Consider the following 6519-nt stretch of genomic DNA (forward strand, 5'->3'; position numbering starts at 1 on the left):
TGTTCACATAGAAAAATCAATTTTCCAGAATAAATCTTTTTCTGATTTTAAAATTATTAGGTATTAGAGTGTCATTTTTGGATGTAACATATTGTGAACACAGGCGTCACTTTTCTTCATTCTTGGTTCAGTTAGCTCTTGAATACAAAAATTTGTTTTATACTGACTGATTGCTGTCCTTCATTCTAGTATATTTATAGACCTAGCATAACTTTTGAAGCTTCAAAATGTTTTCCAATGGAATATAAACAGCAAATTTAATTGTGAGTCTCTTGATTTTTGGAACAAATATGTAACACAGTGTTTGACCCAGAGTAGATAGTCAATTTGTTTTTGTGAAAAGAACGAAATCTTCAAACTGACTATTTTAGATGGATTGGCTAGATTAAATTTTGCTCCATGAAAAAAGACTGCTCTCCTAAACTTATATAGTATTTTGCAACTTTCTGCTGTAAGTCAGAACTCAATCCAGGCCTCTTAAGTATAGATGTGTCTGAACCAATTCATCACCAGTTTGACAAAAATGATTTAAATATTGTCCATGGATTATTCCTCTGGATAAGTATATTATATATTAGTTGGTATGCAAATTAAATAGTAATTCACACAGAAAAATTAAACTTTACCAAAGTATACAAAATTAGAAGTAAAAATCATAAAACATCTAATCTTACTGCACATGGCTGTTGTTGAATTGGAAATGTAGACAAGCTGCTTTCTTGTCCATAGTACTTGCCAACATCAGGTTCAATTAACAGCCAATGCCATGAGCAGCGCATCAAGAGTCCTGATTACATGGACATGCCCACCACCCACACTCACAAAACACTTGCAGGCACTAGGAATCACAGGCACATAATAGAGAGGAAACTAATAACTTGGAGCGGAGTGGCCGGACTCCCATATTTCCTGCTATTTCTATATAGAGATGAAATTTGTGGTGAATAAAGCCTTAATAGTCATAAACGTCCAAATAATTTAATAAACCATTCAAAACATGTACTTTTTTGATTATGAAAATACATGTACAAGATGAACAACTTTTCCTGGAACATAAATTCCTTACTGTTTTAAGGAATATACACTATAAAATGTCTTAGAAGTGCAGTATCATATCCCCTTTGGTTTCATGTTTGTCCTTAACTGGCGGATCTGTATCTCGTCTATTAAGAAATGCTTGTAGTCTTTCCGCGCTACTCAGAGAAGGGCCCATATGGCGTTGTTCTGGATTCCCATCATAATTTAAAGGGAAACTTTCACGATGTCCGGAGCCCTTGACGTCCTGCAAATGAAGGAGGAGGATGTCCTCAAGTTCCTTGCGGCAGGAACCCACTTAGGTGGCACCAGATTGACTTCCAAATGGAACAGTACATCTACAAAAGGAAAAGTGATGGCATCTGCATCATAAATCTGAAGAGGACCTGGGAGAAGCTTCTGTTGGCAGCTTGCGCCGCTGTTGCCATTGAAAACCCTGCTGGTGTCAGTGTCATATCCTCCAGGAATACCGGCCAGCGAGCTGTGCTGAAGTTTGCTGCTGCCACTGGAGCCACTCCTGTTGCTGGCCGCTTCACTCCTGGAACCTTCACTACCCAGATCCAGGCAGCATTCCGGGAGCCGCGTCTTTTGGTGGTTACTGACCCCAGGGCTGACCACCAGCCTCTCACAGAGGCGTCTTATGTTAACCTGCCCACCGTTGCTCTGTGTAACACAGATTCTCCTCTGCGTCATGTGGACATCGCCATCCCACGCAACAACAAGGGAGCTCACTCAGTGGGGCTGATGTGGTGGATGCTGGCCCGGGAAGTTCTCCGCATGCGAGGCACCATCTCCCGTGAACACCCGTGGGAGGTCATGCCTCATCTCTACTTCTACAGAGATCCTGAAGAGATTGAAAAGGAGGAGCAAGCTGCAGCCGAGAAAGCTGTGACCAAAGAGGAATTTCAGGGTGAATGGACGGCTCCAGCTCCTGAGTTTACTGCTGCTCAGCCCGAGGTTGCAGCCGGGTCTGAAGGCGGGCAGGTGCCCTCTGTGCCTATTCAGCAGTTCCCCACGGAAGACTGGAGCGCTCAGCCTGCCACGAAGACTGGTCTGCAGCTCCCACTGCTCAGGCCACTGAATGGGTGGGAACAACCACGGAGTGGTCTCAAGTTCTTCCACAAACTCTTAAACAAGATGGAAATAAGGTCGATGGAAAATAAACATGAGTTTCTAAAAAAAAAAAAAAAAAAGAAATGCTTGTAATATTCTTGTAGATTACAGAATTTAAAGATATTATAAAGAAATCATTCATTCATTAATTCCTGAAATCATTTACCAAATACTGAGAGTCTCCCGGGTAGGTTAGTACTAGGGATAGAGAAGCAAAAAAGACAGAAATGGGCTATATGCATAGGATAAAGCATGAAAAAGTTATTATACATAAAAATTGTTATGAAGAAAAAGCTATCATCAGATCCAAAAGTTGGAAGGAACATTTCAGTTAGACAGGAGGAGTAAGTTCAAGAGGTCTACTGTACATCCTGGTGACTATAGTCACAATATATCGGATACTTGAAAATTGCTAAGAGAGTAGATTTTAAGTGTCCTCACTACAAAAAAAAAACGATAAGTATGTGAGGGAATGTATATGTTAACTAGCTTGATTCAGCCATTGCACAATGTATGCATACAACAAAACATCATGTTGTATGCCATAAGTATATGCAATTTTTATTTGTCAATTAAAAAATTTGGAAGGAACAAATAAGAAAAACAGAAGCACACAGCATGGAAGTTTGTTCTGTACTGTGGTCTTTCTCGTGTTCTTCCATGCACCTGCAATGCCCCCTTCAGGCACTAAAGTCCACTTTCCAGGCTGGCCTATGGGACCCATTTCTGCCTTTTTCTTGTGTCTTGTACCCATGTATGTACCTCTTTCATGGTCTTCAACATGGTATCAAAATGATCTCTTTATGTGTCTGTTTCCATCGGTGATTCATACACTTCTTGAGGGTGGTGACAGATATTATCCATCCTTTAACCTTAGTCACGACAATGCAACTGAGTAGCTTAGTTGATTTGCTGAAAGTTGAATTCTTGGGAGGCGTCATGATGAAGAGGAAGAGCTTCACTTTTCTAGGGACTGGAAGACTGAATTCTACTCTTAGGCTGCCACTAACAAGTTTACAGGAACTGAAAAGAAGGACATCACATGAACTCGGGTGGCTGTTCCTGACATTGAGCTGTGGCAGATGCTTGTGGTACTTTGCCTCTTCCTCTCAGCCCACCTCTGATGCAGCCACTGCATCTGTGGACATTCTCTGGTTGTTCAGACTCATCTCTTGCTGGCAGCTGTCTCCTGTCTTCTGGGGATCGTCTCAGGAAAGTGCAGACTGGAAGTGGCAAGGATTTCTGTCCCTGGAGGCAATCATTAATCGGGGACTTGGGAAGCTGCTGGAGAAACTCTTCAGCCGCTTGTCCTTTGTGGAGGGGTGGGGGAGGGTGGATGGTTCTTCAGGGTATTTGGTTTGCTTCTTAGAGGGCCTGACAGAATCAAACCCTCATTTATAACACAGCCTTATGTTTTCTTTCCTTCTCCTCACTCTCCTGCTCCCTCATTCATGCTTCCTGGGATTTCCTTCCAAATAAAACACCTGTACCCAAGTTTAAATCCCTGTCTTAGGCTCTGCTATCAAGGAGCTTCACACCAAGACACCAGCCTAAGCAACAGAGGTCTTAAGTGGTAACCTAACATGACCAGTTCTTTTCTGGTCCAGATTTCCACACAACACCCAATATGATTTCTTTCAGAGCCTGCATATGTACTTCCTTATTGATGGAAGTCTAGCCAAGGACAACCTGAATGACGTTTTTTGTTGTAGACTATCTTCCCTCTAATTCATAGGCAAGATTTATATAATTTTGATATTTGTCTCATTTGTACACAGGAAACCATGAGCACAACCATGAGCAAGACACATGCACAAACCTGTGCAATAGCCTGATATTATGAAAATCCCTGCTCCCATCTGGGCCTATTCTGATACCTCTTGGGTGGAAGGGGTGGGATACCTCATTACAGTTGGAAAGGGTGGAAGAACATACCCCACTTGGCCTTTGCTGGTGGGGCTAAATTTGAGGGTTTTTTTTTTTTGTGGTGTTTGGTTAGAGTAGAATGCTTATTTTCTAAAAGTTCACAGTCTTGTTGGGCTGCTCCTTTTGGGTAATAAGAGCAAGCTGTGAACTCTCTTTGTGTTTTTGTTTTTGTCTATGTCCATTGATGTTTCTGGATTGCTGACTTCTTCACATAGAAGTTTGGGATATAAGAGGCATAGAAAACTCCAAAAACAAAACCCTCCAAAACTCACCACTGTGTCTTTCCATGAGTCTCAAGGTCCCTAGGCAGTCTTCTTTCTTCTCGCCACCTTTCAGAGTCTTATGTTTGTTTTGTATATAATGTCTTTTTTTTTTTTTTAAAGAAACTAGTAGTTAGCAGGAGGAATAGGGAAAAATATGTCTACTCCATTTTTCCAGCAGTGGATGTCTCCAGTGTCTTTTAATATAGTGTAGCTTTCTACCCTTTGGAGCACCACCCTATCTAACCAACCTTTACAGTTTAGAGGCTCAGTGGGCTCTGACCAGACTCTCTTACTATCCAGTTACCTGCTTCAAACTAATTCTGAACCCCAAAGGAGTATCTGGCTGTATAAGGGTTTGTGCCTCCCATGGTCCAGGTTTCTGCCATATTCCCACCTGCACCTCCATTCCCTCTACTATCTATTGTTGGGTATGTGTCTTTTCATGTACTTTCTCTGTGGTTTTCCCAGTGTCTAGTCTATGGGTATAATAAGTTGCAAAATTCAATAAAAATTCTCTATAGTCTGGAGAATGAGTACCAAAGGGATAAAAATAATTTCAATTATGCCATAATTTGGCATATTTGTTCATGTAGAAATTAAATTTATCATTTAGTGATTTTACTTTTAAATGGGTTTATTTGAACTTTATGCAAAATGATTTTCTCAAAAGAAAAATTTCGATTCTCTTTGTAAGAGAACTTCTGTGTGTGTATGTGTGTGTGTGCATGCTATATTGCTAAATAGTAGAGAAAAACTAATGTTCACACTAATATAATACATGAAAAAAATCTCAGTTTAAATATTGTCTCCGTGTTGTTTAGAGAGCTACTTGTATAATTATTTTGATTTCAAATACCTCAATATTCACCATAATTACTGTTTTTTTTTCCTGGTATCAAGAGTCAAGAAAAATCAGACAGAAAGAATGTGAAACAGAGTGGTTACTAATGCAGAAAGTGTTGAACCCCAGAACCCTAATATCAATTAAACTAATATTATGGCTTCATGATTTTCTTTAAAAAATAATTTTCCCCTTCTAAACTGTCTTTGACAAGCTGCTTCTTGCTACCAGCCATGTCTCAAGGGATGTGAACTGATGGGAAATTTTAAACATCTATAAAAATGTTTATTGAATTTTTCAATAATAAGATTATCCACTAACAATAAAACACCAAACACCAAATTTTCATGTTTGTTGAGCAATCAATTGTTCCTAGTTGAACTACAAACTTGGACTAAGGAATTCAGGAAAAAGAGCAAAGTACAGTAAATCGTTTGCATGGATTATACATTTATAGGTACTGAAAAACAAATCCACCCACCCACCAACCAACCAAACAAACCTTTGCTGGAAACACATTGAACATAAAACAAGTTCATTATGTATTTGAACAAGTCCAATGTACCTCGAAGAAAAAAAAGCACGACAACAATGTGTGTTAAACATCGTTCTTTTCTGAAGAGTGTATGTCAACCTTTTCTCTTTATACAACTTTTCCCTTTAAAATTTGGGATGGCTTAAGGGGAAAAGGGATGATAGATTAGTTTCTACTATTCCTTCACTTACAAAGAAAACCTGAGCGTGTGGAGAAACCCTGGGTTCATATCCTCCAACTACCTGTCTAGTGAGGAAACCCCTGCGTAAGATCATGTCTGTCTCAACTACAGCAGAGGCAGGGACCTCCTCCCATTTAGATGAGTGCCACTTTTTTGTCAGCTTCAATTGCTGGAAAGTTTTTCTTCATATTGAGTGGAATTGATATTCCGTATTCTAGTTTTGTCTTAGGGAGCAAATCTCTTTCAATGTCTCTTCCATATCATAGGCTTGATTTATTTACGTATTTTATCATATATTTTTATTTAATCACTTTAGAATTAGTTGCTTTAACTTTACATACTTTATGACACTTCACTCAACTCTCTTCTTTCTGTGTCTTGCCTTTTGTCTGTGTCCATTGATATTTCTGGATTGCTGAGCAAACCCTCGACTCTCTTCCTTCTGTGTCTTGCTATCTAGCTTTTACACTGTTTCCTCACTCCTACATCCTTAAATGAGTATCTCAAAAGAAGAAAAAAATTCTTCTCATTTCTACAATATGATTATCATATTTGAGAAATTTAACATTCATATAATGCTATTCTCTAATATAGACTATTTTTAAGTTCTCCAGTTGTCCCTATA

The 6519-nt window shown here is 39.3% G+C and overlaps 1 pseudogene across 1 annotated transcript; it reads left to right on the top strand.

Annotated features, from left to right (window-relative positions):
- Positions 1-1192: 1192 nt before the first annotated feature.
- On the top strand, positions 1193-2198 carry LOC105806908 (annotated as a pseudogene). Its single transcript, XR_001137301.1, has one exon. The product of XR_001137301.1 is annotated as a 40S ribosomal protein SA pseudogene (transcript).
- The last annotated feature ends 4321 nt before the right edge of the window (positions 2199-6519 follow it).

This window comes from Propithecus coquereli, unplaced genomic scaffold, assembly GCF_000956105.1.
Source record: "Propithecus coquereli isolate 6110/MARCELLA unplaced genomic scaffold, Pcoq_1.0 Scaffold149, whole genome shotgun sequence".
NCBI lineage: Eukaryota > Metazoa > Chordata > Mammalia > Primates > Indriidae > Propithecus > Propithecus coquereli.